Source organism: Trichechus manatus, unplaced genomic scaffold, assembly GCF_000243295.1.
Source record: "Trichechus manatus latirostris isolate Lorelei unplaced genomic scaffold, TriManLat1.0 scaffold00014, whole genome shotgun sequence".
NCBI lineage: Eukaryota > Metazoa > Chordata > Mammalia > Sirenia > Trichechidae > Trichechus > Trichechus manatus.
The window spans coordinates 23,990,011-24,011,311 of NW_004443950.1; the positions used below are offsets into that span (position 1 = coordinate 23,990,011).

The 21,301-nt window shown below is 43.3% G+C and overlaps 2 pseudogenes; one reads left to right on the forward strand and one right to left on the reverse strand.

Annotated features, from left to right (window-relative positions):
- LOC101344355 (zinc finger and BTB domain-containing protein 24-like) overlaps window positions 1-9,923 on the forward strand; it is a 17,757-nt pseudogene extending 7,834 nt beyond the window's left edge.
- A 1,355-nt stretch (window positions 9,924-11,278) lies between these two features.
- On the reverse strand, window positions 11,279-18,993 carry LOC101344603 (sphingomyelin phosphodiesterase 2-like; annotated as a pseudogene).
- Window positions 18,994-21,301: the final 2,308 nt, after the last annotated feature.

The window sequence follows — 21,301 nt, forward strand, 5'->3', positions numbered from 1 at the left end:
TGGCTCTGGCAGCATGCTTGTCCACTTCCCACTTTTGTCCTTTTGAATATATGCCAAATAAAACTTTCTTCTTACTTTAAAAAAAAAGAAAAAGTAGAGGGTCAGCAAAAAAAAAAAGACCCTCAATGAGATGCATTGACACAGTGGCTGCAACAACAAGCTCAAGCATAATGATTGTGAGGCTGGTACAGGACTGGGCAGTGTTTTCATTCTGTTGTACATAGGATCTCTGAGTCTGAATCAACCCAACAGCACCTAACAGCAACAGCCCAGTGCTGGCCAATAGAATGTACTGTGATAAAAGTTATAAATATATACCTGCACTCTCCAATACAGTAGCACAGGTGGCTATGGAGCACTTAGTGGCAAGTGCAAGTGAGGAACTGAATTTTTAAAATTTTAATATACAATTGAATCACCACATGTGGCTAGTAGCCACTGTATTGGACAGTACAGCCCTAGCTGATATCACTTCCTCCTTTGAGCTCTCTCTCAAGACACTTAACTCACTGTGCTTTAGGTTAGGTTTTAGTTACCACTCATATATCCCGTGGAGAGCAGTGATGGTTCAGTGATAGAATTCTTGCTTGCCATGCAGGAGGCCCAGGTTCGATTCCCAGCTAATGCACCTCAAATGCAACCATCACTTGCCTGTAAGTGGAGGCTTAGATGTTGCTTTGTTGCTGTGATGCTGAACAGGCTTCAGCAGCTCCAGACTAAAACAAACTGGGAAGAAAGGCTTGGCGATCTGCTTCTGAAAATTGGCCAGTGAAAACCCTATGGATCCCAATGGTTCCATCCCATTGTGTGTGGGGTCATCGTGAGTCAGGGCCGACTCAATGGTAGGTAACAACAACATAGATCCCTTGGTGTAATTGTAAGCTTGAGTAGAGGGACTAGAGCTTAAGTCTCCACCTATTCTCCAGCAGCATCTAACACCTATGGTTCTAGACCAGGCTGCACATTAGAATCACTGGGAGCTCCTAAAACAACCAGTGTCTGGGTCCCACCTCAACAACCTCTCATTCAACTGTCTGGAGCTGTAGTGTTTTTAAAAGCTCCTCAGCATGTAGGATCTTCCTTTGCCCCAGTATTCTGAAATTTTGCTGTGAATCACTTTAGTCTGGATCTGTGTGATTCCATTGGAGTGGACACCGAGCAGGTCTATAAAATCTGGTAACACATACCCCTCAGTTCTGGAAAATTTCTTGAATTATATCATTGATGATTTCCTTCCCTCTGTGGTGTTTTTTTTCCCCCTCTGTCTTTTCTTTCTGGAACTTCTGCCGTTTGTAGTTGGACTTCCTGGATGAATCCTTTGACTTTCTTATCTTTTCTCATATTTTGGTTTTCATTTTTTGTTCTACTTTCAGGGAGATTTACACTTTATCTTTTGGCCCTATTTTATTTCTAATCTTTTTTTATTGCTAGGAGCTCTTTTTTGTTCTCTGAGTTTTTTTTAAGCGCATCCTCTTTTTGAGTGAGCTGTTCTAGGGTAAAAATATCACAAAGTTTAGTAAAGCAAAAAGAAAGGTTTTATTCAGCATATGTTCAAAGAGGCAAGAGTGGGAAAATGGACAAGCATGCTGCTAGAACTAATGTCTGCCAAAGTCCAAGGAATATTACAGAGTAGACAAGAGTGGGAAAACGGACAAGCATCCTGCCACAGCCATGTCTGTCTGAGTCCAAGGAATATTGCAGAATAGGCAAGAATGGGAAAACAGACAAGCATACTGCCACAGCCATGTCTGTCCAAGACCAAGGAAATATTACAGAATAGACAAGAGTGAGAAAATGGACAAGCATGCTGCCAGAGCCATGTCTTCCCATGTCCAAGGAGCATTACCGAGTCATCAGTATATATTAACATTACAAATGGGCAGAGCTATTGAAAGCTTCACCTTTTCACAGACTGGCTAGAAACTGTGATCCTACATTTTGAATTCTCTTTCTTAGCAATCATTGGTTCAGGTTTCCGTAACGACAGTCAGGAGGGTCGTCATTGGTCCAACAAATTTTCTATTCCCTAAATGCTAATAGAAAAAGATAAGCATGAAAAGTCTTTTGTGTTCTGTTGGATTGGTTTATGTGAAAGGTTTCCTAAAAGATATTTTCCAAGATTCTCCTAGCTATTGTATTTATACCTCAGGGCCTAGTTGATGTGTCCTCGTGAGTCCAGCTCCAGCTGGGTCACATTTTAGGACAAGGAATAATGGCTCTGATATTATCTCATAAATCAGAGCATATTAATGACAACAGTCACTTGTTTGATATTTTTTAATGTTTTCTTCACCCTGGGCAATCTCCGTTTTCTGCAAGTTGCTTTTTTCTTCTTGTTCATTTTGGCCTCTGCCTCTACTATTAGAGACTTTCCTAGAATATTCAGTGTTTTGTTATTTTTAAAAAAAAAACATATTTAATGTAAGAAAAAGCTAAGTGGGAACTTTGAGAGTGCTGATAGGGCCTACCGACAGTGGCCTCACTGGACTTGGTGTGGCGGGACCCTGTTTCCTTGGTCTTGCCTGGCATTGGCATCTTGAGCTCTCTTGGGTCCTTCACATTCCAGCGGAGGATGCTCTGCTCTCCCGCCTGGAGGCTGGAGGTTCAGCTGCCAGTGTTCTGGAGCAGGAGGGGGAGGAAGACCAGGAACGTCTCTTCATCTCAGATGTGAACTTTGACTTGCTCTCCCTGTGGTAGTCCCACTAGGCTGTGCCTGGTCACCTCCAATCCCTCTGTTTTACCCTCTTCAGAGAACAAACTTCATCTCCTGTTTAGTCAAGGGCCTGTCTCCTGGCTACATGGAACAGGGGACTGCACCTGGGGGGGCTAACTGCCTTTGAAATAGCCTGTCAGTTATTCTCTCTCACCCCCTATTCCAGAGTTATCACATGCCACCAGATCCTGAGACTTTTGGAGGCTGGGTCTTAAAAATTGGATTTGGTCTCTGCTCTCCCAACTGCTGGCTTCCGATTCACCTGTCCCCTCTTCCAAAGCTGTTTGGCTGATGTTCTGTCTCTTGTTTACTGTCCTTTGGGACCTGTGCCTTTTAAGAGAGATCCCTTTAGAGTCGTTTAATTTGATAGGGAACGGAAAGACACGCTGATTCTTGCTTATACCGTGCTTCTGGGGCTCTTGTTCCAGGGCAGCAACCTTTCAAATGTGGAAAAGGCTTTGCCCAGAAGCAATCCCTACAGGTCCGCACCAGGATGCACATGGGCTAGCGGCCCTACTCCTGCACCATGTGCAGCAAGGCTGCTGGAACACTTGAACCCACACTCAGGCAGACCCACTTGCACCAGGGGGCCAACCGCCATCAAGCTCCCATTCTTGGAGTGGGCATTCCTGTTACCTAAGTGGTCTTTTCTCAACCTGGTATCATTCCCCATATGGTGTCTTTGAAAGATGGAATTATGTGTCTCTCACAGTGTACCTTACAGTTCTGCACAGCATTCAGCCTTAAAACTAGGGCTCATAAGCTGGCCACTGGGACTTCAGCCTGCAAACATATCTTGCTTAACCACCAGAGTTTAGAATGATTTTACCTCAAAGGCCTTTGGGGGAAACCTCAATTCTCCAGTTCCACCCCAATCTCTACTACTCCCTACTGCCTTACATACTTTTCCCCATCATGTTACTGCCATAGACTCTGAAGGCATTTGGGTTGCAGACAGGTCACTTGTATTATTTTGTAGAAAACAGGCACCTGGGCCCACCGCAGTTAATTACCTTATTAGTGAATATTCTCGTTCTCCATGGTTTTTGTATGTTTTGTGTTTTGTTTTTTATTCGGCAGGCCAGAAGTCCTTTACCTGTAATCATTGTGGACAGTATTTCAGCCAGAAAAGACAACTAAAGAGCCATCAACGAGTTCACACAGGTACAATAAAGCAGGAGAAAATTTGGATTGGTGGTGGGCGGAACATGGATACAAACGAATAGTTTCTCAAGCATTAGATTCAAATTGTAGATAAGAAGTGAGGGTTTAGCGAGAGTCTTAAAAGCAATCTAAATCAGATGGCCTTGTGTTATTCTCTATTGCCATGTGATTTATGTTTAATTTTTATACTACAGTTTGTGTGTGGCACACAGAAACCCTGCAGCACTGGTATCTTTCAAAAGCACCACTTGCCTAAGGGGGCGCCAGGTAATTGGTTAATGATGGTGGTGCCCAGAGACGTCACCACACCACGGCCTTCAGTCCAGGCTCTCTCCCACATATGTCCTTTTTACTTTCCTGTCAGCTGATAAGAAAGGAAAAGGGGGGTTGGGAATGCCATTTGAGATCACTTGGCCATAGCCACGCCAATGCTTCCAGAATAAAGGAGGTTAGATTTAGGGAGATTGGAAAGGTCTCAGCTCTCTTGGGGAAGCAGTGCATTCTCATGAGTTAAGGTGCATGGGAAAATGTTAACTGTTACCAAATTGATAAAAAATTACTGTTGTTTCATTAAAACATCGTATTTAAAGTGATTCTTTCTCAGGGGAGGGCTTTAACACAAATCACTTAAGAAATGCAGGAAGAACATATAGGCACTGACGCTTTTTTTTACTGCTGTGAAAAGGTCACTCATTACCAGAATACAACCGCTGCCATTGCCAATTCATGGATGCGTCTCAGCTAAGGAAACTTCTACAAACATACACAGGTAAACTCCGCTTCCTGTTCCTTTCTAGTACACCTCATGTTTTCAGTGAAGAGTGAAGTACTCTGTGTCCCCTTCTCAGACTGAGAATCACCTGGGATCTCCTTAAAATGTAGATTCTGACTAAGTATATCTGAGGGTGGAAATGCACATTTTCAGCAGGGGTTCGAACCAGAATGAACTGGTAAAAGCCATGGTTTGGGGAGGTTAAAGTAGTAGAGAATTCTTCAGATTTGAGAGATGAACACATTTTTTTTTTGCATATTTGCCAAGCTATATATTATTATATATAACTCATGAAATGTCCAGAAGAGTATATTTTATGTGTATCAATGAAAATAATGTCAACTCAGACCTGATGATAGCAAAGATATAAATTCTACAAACACAGGTACATCCTAAGTATTATTTCAGGTTCTTGATTTAGTCATTTAAACTGTTTAACCTTATTCTTAAAACAGAAAGCCTTTATCGGCCCACATTTTCTCTGGGAGGTGTACATTGTATTAAAGTAAATGAATATTTCACTACTCACTCTGGCTCGCTAGGTGACTAATCAGGGAACATGGTTCCATGGGAAGATATGTTCGACTAGCTCCACGACAGCCTACACAGTGCTGCCTCTCAGAAACAGCATGAGCCACATATGCAGTCGTGAATTTTCTAGTAGCCACATTAAAAACGTAAAAAGAAACAGGTTACTTTTAATAACCTATTTTATTTAACTCGACATCTACAAGATATTATAATTTCAGCATGTAATCAACATAAAAATGTATTAATGAGATATTATTTTACATTCTCTTTTTCATACTAAATCTTCAAAATGTGGTGTGTGTTTTATACCTACTTACGGCACATCTCAGTGTGGATGTAATGTTCATCAGGTATACTTGATCTGTATATAAAACCAAAAAAACCCAAGCCCATCCCATCAAGTCGATTCCAACTCATAGCGACGCTATAGGACATAGGACAGAGCAGAACCGCCCCATAGGGTTTCCAAGGAGTGGCTGGTGGATTCGAACTGCCGATTTTTTGATGAGCAGCCAAGCTCTTAATCACTGTGCCACCAGGGCCACAGCTGAAAGCCTAGGTTCAAATAGTCACATACTTTCAAACTTGCTTAAAATTTTCCTCAATAACTGAAATGAATATCAGTTTTTAAACTTATATTAAAATTAAATAAAGTTAGAATTCAATTCCTCACTCATGCTAGCCACACTTCGAGAGCGCAATAGCCACAAGTAGCTAGTGGCTACTTTCTTCCACAGCAAAGGCTTACGTGTTTCCAGTTTGAGAGTCAGCAGTAAAAATATCTTCTGGAAGAGTTCTGGATTATTTCACCAGCTGTCAAAGGGAAGTGAGAAGGGACGGCTTTATAAATCTAGCATCTTTTCTGTGTACCAAACACACATTCTCTCCCTTTGAATGAAAGCTCCAAAGTTCAGTGAATGCTGTAGGCAAAGGAAATGTTTCTAACATCCTTTTAGGAAATTATGTTGCTGGCACAATGTTTCACAATTCATTACCTACTAAATGTGTACAACTTTTAAAATTGTTTTAATGAGTTTGGGGATACAAAGTGTGCTTCTTAGGAAACAGTAGAGTATTATGATTTCTAGCTACCGAAACAGAGTAAGGGGATACTGCGTGGCTTAACATCTGGAAAGGGCTGTAACATTGCACAATACTTATTCAGTCTGTATGCTGAACGAATAATCTGAGAAGCCGACCTATATGAAGAAGAAGGTGGCATCAAGACTGGAGGAAGACTCATTAACAACCTACATTATGCAGATGACAAAATCTTGCTTGCTGAAAGCTAAGAGGTCTTGAAGCACTTACTGATGAAGATCAAAGACTACAGCCTTGAGTATGGATTACATCTCAACATAAAGAAAACAAAAATCCTCGCAACTGGACCAATAAGCAACATTGTGATAAATGGAGAAAATATTGAAGTTGTCAAGGATTTCATTTTACTTGGATCCACAATCAACACCTAGGGAGACAGCAGTCAAGAAATCAGGTGACGTATTGCATTGGGCAAATTTGTTGCAAAAGACCTCTTTAAAGTGTTAAAAAGCAAAGATGTCACTTTGAGAACTAAGGTGAGCCTAACACAAGCCATGGTATTTTCAATCATCTCATATGCATACGAAAGATGGGCAATGAATAAGGAAGACCAAAGAAGAATTGATGCCTTTAAATTACAGTGTTGGTGAAGAATACTGTATATACCATGGTCTGCCAAAAGAACGAACAAATCTGTCTTGGAAGAAGTACAGCCAGAATGGTCCTTAGAAGCAAGGATGGCGATGCTTTTTCTCACATACTTTGGACTTGTTATAGGAGGGACCAGTCCCTGGAGAAGGGCATCATGATTGGTAGAGGATCAGTGAAAAAGAGGAAGACCCTCAATGAGACAGATTGATACAATGGTTGCAACAATGGGCTCAAACATAGCAACAATTGTGAGGATGGCGCAGGACCAGGCAAGGTTTCGTTCTGTTGTACACGGGGTCTCTGTGGGTTGGAACTGACTCCTAACAACAACACCAACAGCTACTGAAACGCACTTTGTCACTTTTGAACGTGAATTGCATTGGTTTTCTTGCAGTAGGGGGCTAGCCTTGGGAAAACTTGAGCTGTTACCATCAAAATAAGTTATTCATGTACTGATTCCCGTGTTTCTTAAAACTCTTCTTTCCACCTCTACCCTGTGTATATTCTGCAGTTGTTGTGTTTTCAATATTGTGAGCAGCCAGTTAATAAATCCTGAGGAATAAAATGAGATTCTCACTATAGACACTTACATCTAGGTTTTCTTAAATATTGGAGCAACAACAATAATATCTGCCATGTATTTACAAATGCCGCAAGCAAAGCCAGGAGCTTTAGGGCAATATCTTATCTGAGGGCTTCTCAAACTTTTTCATGTCCTGGCACACAAAAAATAGGATGTATAACAGTACCTTGTGTGTTTAGGGGATGCCAGTCACCTCAGACCATGAGTGGCACCCGAAGGCAGTGTCTGGAACACACGTGTAACCCATTTGAAGCAAATTTATCTTAATCTCCATGACATTCCTATGAGGTAAATAATATTATGCCTCTTTTACAGATGAGAACATTGAGGCCCAAAGGAATGAAGTCACCATCTCAGGACTACACAGTAAGTGGCAGAGCCAGGACTGGGGCACAGGACGAGCTAATTCCACTATGCTGCTTCCTCTCACCCGGCTTTTGAAACTTTGAGCTGGGTTTCTCTTGATATATGATCAGCTTGATGTAATAAGACCTTTTTGACTAAAATTGACTTAAAGTTTAATTGAAATGTACAAGCTGTATAAAAGTTACTGCTAAAGTGAAAATGAGTTAGCTAAGTGAAACTTTATTTTGAACTTTTGATGGAGAACATTTCAAATTTAGAGTACACCCGTTTTGTTTTCTCTACCCTTACTTTTAAGCAGTGAGGTAACGTTTTATCCTCAGTTTCCGAGTTTAAATAAACCAAGTTCTTAAGAATGGAAAGAAAATCCTGTTTTACCTTGCTTTATACACAGCAGGTCTGCGGGAACAATCCTAGGAAAGACCTCTTACCTTCCTTTTATAAACAGCAGAGATCAAGGAATGCCCTTGAAAAGAAGCTGAAAGTCCTTGTGATCACTTGCCTTGCTTTCAAATTCCTTCCACATAATTAAGCAGCAAAGGTTTTTGTTGAGTGGAATGTATGTGTGTTCGTGTGGATTGCATTCTCATCTTGAAACACGACCGTATTCGGAGAGGTTTTAAACTGAAGCTCATTCAATCAGATTTTTCAGCAAAAACAGAAAATGTAGGAGCTTAAACACATTTAGATAACATTAGCAAGGGCTCATCTTAGCTTTTTTTTTTTTACTTGAATCTGAAATGTGATACTCTATACAATGTGAAGTGTAGAAAGAGAGGAAAAAATACGAGCGGGGGTCAGGACCGGGAACTTCCTTGATCTTAGAGCATGGATTTATTATTTATTTTTTAATTCTTAATATCCATAGGATTAGATCAGATATGAAACTGAATATGATTTTCCAGAAGAATAGCTTGGCTCTTGGTTTCAGCTCATGTTGCTTTTAACCTTGCTAAATGACAAGTTAAAAACCGAAGCTTCCTTAGGCTAAATCAGAGTTAAGAACAAAGCCGTCTACGTTTTTAGAATCTACGTCTCACAGAAAATTTTAATATGATCAAGTGGCTCCTGGGCAAATTTTTCCAATAACCTTAGTGTTTGAAGCATGAGGGAACTCTCATCACACAAATACCGGAAAATATTTAAACTGATCCTGAAACTATTTGTATTTTTAACCTTTACAGCCTCTTAGAGCAGAGTTCCTTGTGCTATCTTGGAGTTTATGGAATCATTCCACTTTGACTTCTCAGTAAGGTACTTAAGTAAAATATGGTATATAGATCAAAACCAAAACAAAACTTGTTGCTGCTGAGCTGATTCCAACTCAGAGCGACCCTATAGGACGGTAGTAGAATTGCCCCATAGAGTTTCCAAGGCTGTAACCGAAAGGTCGGCAGTTCAAATCCACCAGCTGCTTCTTGAAAACACTGAGGCAGTTCTACCCTGTCCTATGGGGTCATTGAGTTGGAATTGACTTGACAGCAATGGGTTTCGTTTTTTAAATCTTTATGGAAGCAGACTGCCACATCTTTCTCCCTCAGAGAGGCTGGTGGGTTTGAACCGCTGACCTTTCAGTTAGCAGCCGAGAGCTTAACCACTGCGCCACCAGGGCTCCTAGCATACAGATACCAAAAAACCAAACCCGTTGCCATCAAGCTGATTCTGACTCACAGAGACCCTATAGGACAGAGTAGACCTGTCCCATAGGGTTTCCAAGGAGAGGCTGGTAGATTTGAACTGTAGGCGTTTTGGTTAGCAATCTACTTCTTTTCTGCCCTTCCCAAATAGAGCTTCCCCAAACACCACCTTCCAGAAGTCCAGTCCTGCTCCTGATTGATCGGACCTAGCCATAGGCCCTGCTGACCTTTGCCAAGAACTCAAGCACCATAAACAAACACTCATCATGGAATGGGACTCTGCTGCGCCTCACCAAGGAGGAGATAAAGAGGTCCTGCAAGGCCCAGGTGAGGACCAGGAGTGCCCGAAAGTTGTGATGGGGTAAAAATTCTGAGGCTGGGGTCAGAGCCCCTCCAAAGCCCCATTGCTGAGTAATCTGAAGACCTCTGGGCCTCCTGTCTTTTACCCTTCAGGCCATCCAGCAGTGACAAAACGAGATTGTGGCTTCTCTGAGGGAGCTGGAGGTTGAGGGTATGAAGCTGGAGCTGGCCTTGAGGAGCTATGGCAGTGAGTGAAGACGGGGAGGACAGGCGAGGACACCCCTCTGCCTCCCAGCACTATGTTCCACCCGGAGAAATCCTTCCAACCATTGGAGTTTGGCCCAGAGCACCCAGCTCTTGGACACCCCTCATATGCACAACACCCATCTTTCCCTGGGCTCTGTCTCTCCTAAGCCCTCGGCTGGGTACGTCCTGACCACCTCACTCCTTCTTCCTTATCAGCTTCCCCAGAGCAGCAAACCACACTGTGGCTAGAACAGATGCTACAGCTTATTCAGAGGGAAAACCGTCTGGTGGCTGATGAGGCTGAGCTCTTGATCATGTAAGGGGCAGGGGGTAATGACGCGAGCCAGGTCCCAGCCTGGTCCTTGGGTTCCCAGACAGCTGTGCCTCATCTACCCCTGACCTCCACAGGGTGCCAGAGATGAACTTGGAGGTGAAGCAGTGGCAGCTGGACCAGGAACTCCAAGGCTACATGAACTTGGATGGTAGGCGGGGTGTAGGGCAGGGTAGATATCACGGGACTGGTGTTGCACGAGCCTTGTGATCTCACATACAGACTGAGCGTTCCTAGATCCACGCACCTCCAAGACAATTCAAGGGGGAAACCAGAGGATGGAGCCCCAAGGCCCCCACCTCTCCTTTAATTCCACCAGAGCTGCACTTTTGGGCTTTTGCATGCTTCCTTCAAAAATGCTGCTGCTTCTGAATAACGCCAGAAACAGCTGGTGTTAACAAACCTCTTCACTTTACAGATTAAGAAACAAAGCCCAGGATGTAGAAGTCACAAAAGCCAGGATTAAGTTGTGTCTCTTGCCTCACTGTCCTCTTCTCTGTTCTCTAGGCTTCACATCCTCCCTTCAGAAACCCTAAAGACAGCTGCCGATCAGATTGGATCCTGAAGAAGCTGCTGGATGTGGTGAAACAGGGAGACATTCTCAGGTGCTTCCAGGAAGAACGCGCTCGGCAAGCTGTGAGGAAGATGCCCGTAGTGCATCTCCCAGCTGTGTTTTCGGGACCAGTGCCTGATACCACAACCTGGCCTGAGGACAGGGCCACCCCCGCCTATTTCGGCTGCCTGGGACAGGGCCTCGTTGTTTACCATAAAAGTATTTCTGCCACAAACAAGGCTCACGCTGCCTGAGGTTGGGGTCAGGGGGTGTACAGACAGGGCAGAAGATGGCCAGGAGCCTTGCGGCCTACACGGTGACCATCACACTGATCCTGGGCCCCGTCACTGCCCCTGCAAGGAAAAAGGCAGAGCCACTAAGGAGTGTACAGCTTTATTGCTCTCCAGATCTGTCCTCCGCCCACCAGGCTGGCTGAGACACCAGGCTCAGGTCCTGGGCTTCCCTGGTCTCCCAGCACACGCTGGAGCTCAGCTTGAGCTCCAAGTAAGCCTTTGACCTCTTACACGTGGAAGAGGTAGACTGCAACCCCGACCAGCACCGGTCCCACGCTGGGGCTCAAAAGCAGCGAGCTAACTTCCCAGGTCTCTCCTCTGGCCTCCAGTGCACATGGCAACACCAGCAGAGGCAGCCCCACACTAGTCACACAGCTAGCAAAGGCAGCCCGCCAGCGAGCTTGAGCCATGTCCAGGCCAAGCTCCGGGCAGGCCTCCTTTAGAACAGAGATCAATGACGATATCTCTGCTGGTCCTAGGACAAGTCAGGGCAGTGGGGCAGGAGACAGAGGGGCAGAGGGGAGGGGCTGCCTTGAGGGGAAGGAGCCAAGGGAAATGTGGGATGCCTCACCATAGGTAGGGTTGGGGCTGTGCTATGGGGTGGGGCTGTACCTCACACACAGAGTCACCATTAGAGCCTCATGATCAGAGAGTGGGTGCCACAGTGAGGGTCACGGCCTGCAGTGGTTTTGAGGGTTTTACAGGAGACGTAGATCCCAGAAGCTGCCTAGGAAGAGTGAAGCCAGAAAGAAGCTTCTATTTGAGGGCCTCTTCCCAGAGAAGCACGTCCCAGCTATCCCTTGCTCCAGAGATCAGTGCTCTAAGACTAGACTAGTTGACAGCAACCTACACAGGCTGGTGAGAGAAGACACGCAATGGCGGAGGCACGTAGTGGGGAGGGAGCCTGACCTTGTACAGCACACAGTCAGTGCGGAGGCCAGAGGGATACGGCTCCAGCTCCTGCTGGTTGACATAGCAGTTTTGCAGCCCCTTCCTCACAGGTGAATATCTGCCTGTGTTAGGATGGGGGGGAAGAAGAGGGAGAGAAGCTGGAGTGCAAGTGGGGAAATAATGAGCCAGGGCCTCCCCGTGAAGTCCTAGGTCTTGAAATAGGCATCCTGCAGCCCTGTCCACTCCTTCAGCAGGCAACAGGCCAGGTCTTTTGGGTACAAGTTGGGGTCTTCACACAACAGAACCATGTCTGCCCTCTTGGATGTGTGGCTGGGGGAAGCCAGGCTGGTGAGGCAGGAATTTCTCCTTATAAATGGAGCCTGGGCCACCCCTCAGTCTCTGGGTCTCATCCCACTTCCTCATCAAGCCCAGGCTCACACACTGGATGAACTGGGCCAGTTCGCAAGCTTGGGTCATGTGGTGTGCTGGGTAGATGTCCTTTTGTTGATTGTACTGTGCATGGAGCTGAGCAAGATAAATGAGATTATGGCAGATAAGGCTGAGAGTCCAAGGGCAAAGTCTAAATCAAGCTTGTGCTGTCACCTGGTATACTGCTCAGTACAGAATGGGTGAACCTCGCCTACTGTGATCTTACAAGATCCTGTCCCCACACCCCACCCCTGACAGCACAGCTAGAGGAGTCCCATCTCTGCCTCTCAGGATTAGGCTGCCTGTCCCAGCCCTCGCATTGCTGGCTTCACTCACATGGGTCACGTAGGCATTGAACACCAGTCCGCTTAGATGGAGCACCAGCAGCCCCACAGCCTTCCCACTGAGCCAGTCGCCATGATGGGTCTGCAGGCAGGAGGGTAAGAACTCAGGGTACTGAAGGGAAGGAGCTGCAGGGCACTGCTACCCTTTTTCTGCCCTTCACTCGCAGTGCTAGGAGGGCTGCCTCCTCTGTCTTATGTTAATGGGGATTGAGAGGTGGGAAAAGTGTGTGGAGGAGGTCAGAGGTCAGGCTTACCATGTAGGGGTAGCAATTGAGGATGTAGACACGCTGGGTGAGTTCCTGGATTGGGTGTTTGGAGAAAATGCAAAGGCCACTGCCAGTGACTCCATTGAAAACCAAGCCCTGCTTAATAGCCAGAAAGTCAGGAAGAGAAATACCCGAGCCCACTTTCCTCCCTCATCCCCTCCCTTATCCCCTCCCTTGTCTCCCAACTCTGATCAGTTGCTTCCTTTCTCTCTGCTGCTGAGACCAGCCCTGGAACAAAGAACAAACCTCCTACAGCCTTTGTAGGAGGATGATGGGGTGGCCTGATAATAAGGCTGAGGTGGGAGGAAGTTCTTCCTGATTCTACCATCTTCTGCTCCCACACCCAGAGGGAGAGGATGCTGGAAGAGGGTGAGGAGGGAAGGAGGAGGTGCAGGCATGATAGGAAATGGCTGGCAGATCCAAGAGCTTCCTGGTCTGAGAACAGGCTTCCGGGACAGCATGCTTCTCACCTCCTGAAGAAGTGTTCAGCTGAGTAGGTGGGTAACAGCTCCTGTCTCAGGGACTGGAAGTCTTGCTCACTCTATATCTGGGGGAAGAGGTAAGGATGCCTGATTGGCCACTTCCCCTAGGGGGAACATCCCCTCCTGCACCCCTAGCTGCCCTCCTCCCAGCCTCGGTTCCATGCCAGTTCCCCACAACCCTACCTCCTCCAACAGAGCCAGGTCAAAGTTCTCAATGTTCAGAAAGTCTCCCAGGCATTTCTGGTGGTCTAGTAAGGAATGCCAGTGGCATCACTAGGGTTGGTGTCTCCCAATGTGGTAACTCATGGTGTCACCACCCCATGGACCTTCTCCCATACCATACAGAATCCTCAGTAATTTTTATTATCAATTCTAATCATAGAATAATATGTGATAAAATAGTTGTAAATTGCTTAAATGTAGTATTTCTTACATTATATGAATATTAACAACAAAATTGTTTTGTGAAATCTTTCTACATTGGATGATGACATTATTAGTAACTGAGTGGACGCCTTTTTTTTAATATTTCTCCTTCTTTTCCTTTAATTACTACTTATTCTAAAAAAAGTTATCGATATAGGTTCGCAAATACTAATTACCCAGCATTGTAGCTAAAACACCAGAAAAATTGACAAAATCAGCAACTACAAAAACACGAAAGGCAACAAACCAGCACGTGCAGATGAAACCATGTGATTCAAAGCATCACTGGGATTGGATAATAACAACAGCTCTGACCCGAGTGCAGTAGAAGGTTCAAAAAGTAAATTAGCATAGACTTTTACACTTGTGGGTATATTGACATATGTAAGCACTGGGCAAATCTGCTGCTAAAGATCTCTTTAAAGTGTTAAAAAGCAAAGATGTTGCCTTCAGGGCTAAGATGCACCTGACCCAAGCCATGGTCCTTTCAGTTGCCTGATATGCATGTGAAAGCTGGATAATGAATAAGGAAGACAGAAGAAGAATTGATGTCTTTGACTCACGGTGTTGGTGAAGAATACTGAAGACACCGTGGGCTGCCAGAAGAATGAACAAGTCTGTCTTGGAAGAAGTACAGCCAGAATGCTCCTTAGCAGCAAGAATAGCAAGACTTCCTCTCACATACTTTGGACATGTTATCGGGAGGGACCAGTCCCTGGAGAAGGATGTCATGCTTGATAAAGTAGAGGGTTATTGAAAACGAGGAAGACCCTCAGTGAGATGGATTGACACAGTGGCTGCAACAATGGGCTCAAGCATAACAATCATTGTGAGGATGGCGCAGGACCAGGCAGTGTTTCGTTCTGTTGTTGTACATAGGGTCGTTATGATGGGAACCAACTCAATGACACCTAGCTATAATGACAACAAGCTGGCTTACAAAAAATGTTTTTGTTGTTATAACTACCCACAGGGATATTTTTTATTTAAAAAACAAAACAAAACAAAAAAACAGTAAATTTCCGCTGAAACACTGCACAAAAATTTTGTAGACAAGTTATTCTGATGTCACATCCCTCTGACGGTGCCACCCAGTACGATCCACACCCCCCGCACCCCTCTAATGATGCCACTGCCTCTCTTAACTACATCTTCTCTCTCCAGGTTTTGGAACATGCTCCTTTTGCCCATGCACCTTTGGGCCTAGACTTGGTGGTAACAGCTCCCTGATGTTGCTAGCTCCACAGTGTTTCACCGTCGATTACACTTCGGTTTGTATTTTTAATTAAACTCTCTTCAACTACCCCATTAGAGCATGCCACTTGTTACCTGCTGGGACCCTGACTGATTCAGTAAGTCTCTTTATCGAAATTTTAGTTTATATCCAGTGTAATAACATCTCGCAGTGTTTTTTTTTTTCTCCATCTTAGATATAGACATTTTTGTTAGCTTATTTATAAACATTGCATATGTTTGTAACTGTTTTAATAAATGGGGATTCTTAGGCTCTTTATATCTCTCCTAGGCAGTTATTACCATTATAAAAGAAAGCGTCAAGCTTTTTGTTAATTTCACCTTGGATTTTGAAAAATAGCTGTCATACTTATCTTGTTACTGCAATTCAGTAAATATATCTTGTGCTTCCCATTAGTAATGTTACTGAATGTTGGTTGAAAGTAGTCTCCTTTCTTTGCTTGTATTTATTACTTTATTTTTGTGTTGTATCTGTCCAGGAAATTACCAATAGCTGCTAAAATAGAAAAACTTAACATCTCAGTGGCTCAACAAAACAACAGTGTATTTCTCACTCATGACCAATTTAATGTCAGTCCCTGATGGCAGAGTAGTTAAGCGCTTGGCTGTTAACTGAAATGTTGGCAGTTCAAACCCATCAGCCATTCCATGGGAGAAAGTTGTGGTAATCTGCTTCCATAAAGATTACATCCTTGTAAACCCTATGCGGGCAGTTCTACTCTGTCCTATAGGGTCGTTATGAGTCAGAATCCCTCGATGTACAACAACAATAGGCATCCCTCCACCATCTTATAGCTACACCAACTGTAACACAAGTCCTCGCAGGTCATCTGGCAGAGAACAAACCAACACCAAAACTAAACTCATTGCCTTCAAATTGATTCTGACTCAAGGCGGCTCTATAGAACAGAGTAGAACTGCCCCATAGGGTTTCCAAGGAGGAGCTGGTGGAGTCGAACTGCTGGCCTTTTGGTTAGCAATTCCACTCCTAGATATATACCCAAGAAAAATGAAAACATATGCCCAGGTAAAATCTTGTACACAAATGGTCTTAGCTGCATTTTTCACAGTAGCCTAAAAGTAGAAACAGCCCAAATGTCTATCAGCTGATGAATGGATAAACAAAATATGGTATAGCCATTTCATGAAATATTTATAAAAAGGAATGAAATACTGATACTTGCTCCAACATGGATGAATTTTGAAAATATTTGACTAAGTGAAGGAAATCAGTCACAAAGGACCGCATATTGTTTGACTATATTAGTACGCAATGTCCGAAATAGACAAATCTGTAGAGACAGGAAGCGTATTAGTGACTGGCTAGGGTAGAAGTCATGGGAGTCTAAGGGGTGGTGCCTAAGAGGTGTGGGCTTCTTTATGGAGTGATGAAAATATTCCAGAATTGATTAGGGTGATGGCTACAACTCTGTAGACTTTAAAAGCCATTAAAATATACACTCTGAATGAGTGAATTGGATAGTATGTGAATTATACATCAATAAAACTGAAAAATAGGTGTTTAAGATTTGTCAATGGCCCTTTGAGCAGTTATTGGGTTGATATTAAAATTTTTATTAGACTACTGATGTTCATAACCTCTGGCCTGTGTAACTGCAAACGTTATTAAAACTCTGTTTTTTTCCTCATTAAATGGAGGTTATAATACTACCATCAATTTGAGCTGTTTTGAATTGTTAATGGGATAATACAAATGAGGTACTTCTAACAGTGTCCAGCACATATTAGGAAATCTTTTAGAAGAATAACAACTAACATTGAGTGTGTGCCTGTTATGAGATAATTCCTGAATTCTTGGGCATAACATAATATTCTTTTAATATGCTAAATGGTTTATTTGCTAATATTGTTTAAAATTTCATAAGATTATTAAGTATTCATAAAATTATTGTATTCTAAAAATATGTATGTCATGAGGCTTCTCTTGGGGAAAGCCCCAGCTACCTACCATGGAATTAGATACACAGTGCTCACATTTTTGTTAATTTCTAAGTAAAATGGTAATGCACTTTCTACTTCCTTCTGGAATCCGAAATTACCCTGTAGAGCACTCACAATGGTCAGGCAGGGTCATGCATTGCCTCTGGTCATAGTAGCCTCAAAAACTTTCTCCAGAGTGATGCACAAATAGTATCACCTCCTATGTGCCTCATGACAAGAATAATTGGGCTAACGTTCATCCTCTCTCGCTATCTTTCTAGCAGCTGAAGTCTTCTCATGGTTTCTATTTGCTTACTTGAAGAGAGAATTTATAACCATTAGTATAAGCTTAACTAAAATTGTGGTTTATTTATTGCTAGAAAGAGAAAACAAACTTGAATCCTAGAGTGCCCCACGTCCATCCTTTGTCTAGGCTCAGCCCCTCCAACCTGCTTCTTTACATCTGTAGATCTAGCTCCTCCCCCCACCTCAGCTGCTTTCCCTCATTTTCTGTTGTATTTCTGGGAATTGGCGTCCACAGAAGGGGAAGGGTAATGAAAGAGCTCTGGCCCCACTCACCCGGTGTTGAGTGGGGATTTGTCTCCGGTTCGTTGTTTATAACATTTTTTCTGTGAGATAGGCATCTGAGTAGGAACAATTTCACCAAAATCTATTATCATTTTTGTCCTAATTTGCCATCCTGTCTTGACTAAATATTTCATTTCAGCATTAATTAATGGCCTTATTTCTGGCCTTAATTCTAAATTTAATGGATTTGTCAATATTCCAATTCTCCATTGGTGTGTAAAGTTTACACCTCTCTTTATGGTTCCATGAAATTGTAATGGAAAGGTGGGGAAGAGAGCAGACATTGGTAGTCTGTGCTGACATAATGAGATGCCTGGCTTGTGACTCTGCAGGCTGAGGTGGGAGAACTAGGCCTTCTACAGAGTAATTCTAAACAAATGAATTTATACATCAGAAAGTGATTATATCAATTTTCTGACACAGACCTTAAGCTTTAACAATTCTCCAGGGGCCGGCCTGCCTCGAACCATCAATGACTTAAGAGAAAATAATTCTTGAATTACACTCACCCTCTAAACATGTGATTTATAATATGTTATTAGCACTTTAGGCCACAGCCGAGATCATTTAGTTCTTAATAGCAGAGTCTTATTCCGTTTTAACTTGTTTTATGGGTACAGAACTACCTTGGGATCTACATCAACATGTTCATCTCTATACGCCATTTTTTTTCTCACCTCATCTACTACTCTGGGAATTATGGGACTATCCCTCCCCAAGGGCCTAAGTAAACCCACCACAGCAGACATCAGTGCTAGTCGTTATTAAAACCAACACTTCTCTTCTTATGTGTTATGCTGTGTGTTCTGACGAAGGGTTATTGCAGAGGTCTTGAGCTCTGTTTTGCAACTGTATTGGGGTCTTCTCCAAATTATCAGAGTAAAAAGTCTTGTAATGTTCACGGCTACTAGAAATAGGGAGGGCCTATTGACCACGCTTATTCCAGAAGTACTTGGAGCCAATGTGAGGCTTCTCAGAATTCATGAGAGTTTGTCAGATCCCAGCTAGAAAAGAGGAGGAGAGGGAGAGACTGGTATAGGTGAATGATGAATGATCAGGTCATGATGACTTACTCTCCCCGTCAGTTGAGAAGGCTATAGTTGCAGCAGAATTAATATCATCAATCTTCTCAGAGATTGAGATAGTATCTGTGGCACTCTGATTGGAAGGGAAGATTTCATCATTCTGGCTCATTTCAGCATGAAGTAGTCTCCCTTTGACAGTTGGAAAATCTGACTCTGGGCGATAGAGAGCACAGGGGTGACTCCATCAGCAGACACATCATCTCTCATGGATGTTGAAGGCAACAGCTCCTGCCACCCCAAGCTGGGGCCCAGGATAACTAAATGGAGGCAATTTAATGGTTTGCTGGGACAGGAGGCCCAGAACTGTCTATGGCCACTAAAAGCTGGGAGAATGGCCTCCAAACCCATACCAACCACTCATACTCCACCAAGTGCCCAATTTCGTCTCAAAAGTGCATTATTAAAAGGCATTATTGCACTCTCATTTCCATCATCAATTATCTTTGCTTTCCTTACTGCCTTACAATGTATCTTTTATCCATAAGAACTGATATCAGTCTTCAAATTAATGGAAGTCATCAATTTGTGGTTCTTAGTATGAAGCCAAAATCACTTTTGGTTTTAAATCCATAGAAATCTAGTTTTACTAAATCTATTCTTGCACATTCTTTTCCTGCCTGTACCATTTACTCACTGTGGCCTTTGAGCAAGTCCTCTCCATTAAAGCCTTTTCTCCTAAAAGGTAATTTAACACTAATAATAATAGTGCTTACCCAAGCAGACCCTTGTGAGGGATCCATATGTAATGGAGCTGAAACTTTAACACATTTTCTGGCACAGACTAAGAGCTCAAAAATAGTAACTTTATTTATCTCCTTATCTATGTCCCCTCTGAGTCACCATCTCTCCAGACTGAAGAAAATTCATCCGCTCAGTATGATTTCATAAGGAAGCTCCTCCCTCAATTTCTGACCCTCTAAATTCCTCTTCTGTATACAGGTTTGAGTTCAGCAATGTTACCTCATGGGGCAGCATACCAAACCAAAACCAAATCCACTGCCATCAAGTCAATTCTGACTCATAGGGACCCTATAGGACAACGTAGAACTGCTCCATAGGGTTTCCAAGGAGCTGCTGGTAGCTTTGAACTGCCGACCTTTTGGTTAGCAGCCACAGCTCTTTAGCATTGCACCACCAGGGCTGCCGGGCAGCCTACAAGAGGTGCTAAATAAATGTTGGATCAGCATGAAGGACTGGACTGGTAGTCTTGCACTAGTGAAGAAGAATGTTTGTGTCCTAGGGGAGACTGACATAACTGCCATCTGTGGCATCTGTGGACGTCATCATCAGGCACTCACCTTCTGTTGGTTGTTGCCATCAAGTAGACTCTGACTCATGGCAACCTTATGTATAACAGAAAGAAATGTTGTCAGGTCCTGTGCCATCTTCATGATCATTGGTATGCTTGAATCCATTGTTGTGCTATTGTGCCAATCCATCTCATCGAGAGTTTCCCTCTTTTTCGCTGACCCTCTACTTTACCAACCATGATGTCCTTTTTTAGCGATTGGTCTTTTCTAATGATATGTCCAAAGCAAATGAGCTGAAGTCTTGCTATCCTCTCTTCTAAGGAACATTCTGGTTGTATTTATTCTAATATTGATTTGTTCACTCTTCTGGCAGCCCATAGTATATTCAATATTGTTTGCCAACACCACATAAGGTTGCATCAGTTCTTCTTTTGCCTTTCTTTTTGTTTCCAACTTTGGCATACATAAGAAGCTAAAGAAAAGACCATGGCTTGGGTCGGGTGCGCCTTAGTCATCAAAACAACATCTTTGCATTTTAAAACTTTAAAGAGGTCTTTTGCAGCAGATTTGCCCAATGCAATACATCATTTGATTTCCTGACCACTGCTTCCATGGACATTGTTCATCCAAGTAGAATGGAATTGTTGACAACTTCAATTTCTTCTCCATTTATCATGATGTTATTATTTTAGTCTGTTTTATAAGATAACTAAAGTAATAATTTTCTTTATTCTCCACTAACTGTACATTGGACATTTTGCCAAGTATTCTACATATGATATTACATATTATCCTCATGATAGATAGCTCTGTTATTATTATTATTTCTGTTTACCAGTGTGGAGATTGAGGATTAGGAAAATTAAAATTCTCTGAAGTCTCAGTGCTGGGAGAGGCAAAAAGTGAACCCGTGTTTGCCTGGGAATCTTACCCTGCTGCTCATTAGATACTGTCCTCCAAATCTCACCAGACAATCCAGCCCAGGTGTCCAGGCTTTCACCTGGTGTCTGCCACACCCACTGAGGGATGGTCTTTGAAAGAGTCCAGCTGAGAACAGGGCAATAGTGTCAATCATCTTAAAAGAATAGATGACCACTTGGCCGGCTGGGAGCATACATGCCACTGGGAGAACAACAGATTGTTTTTCTGAAACTGAGGAAGTACCCA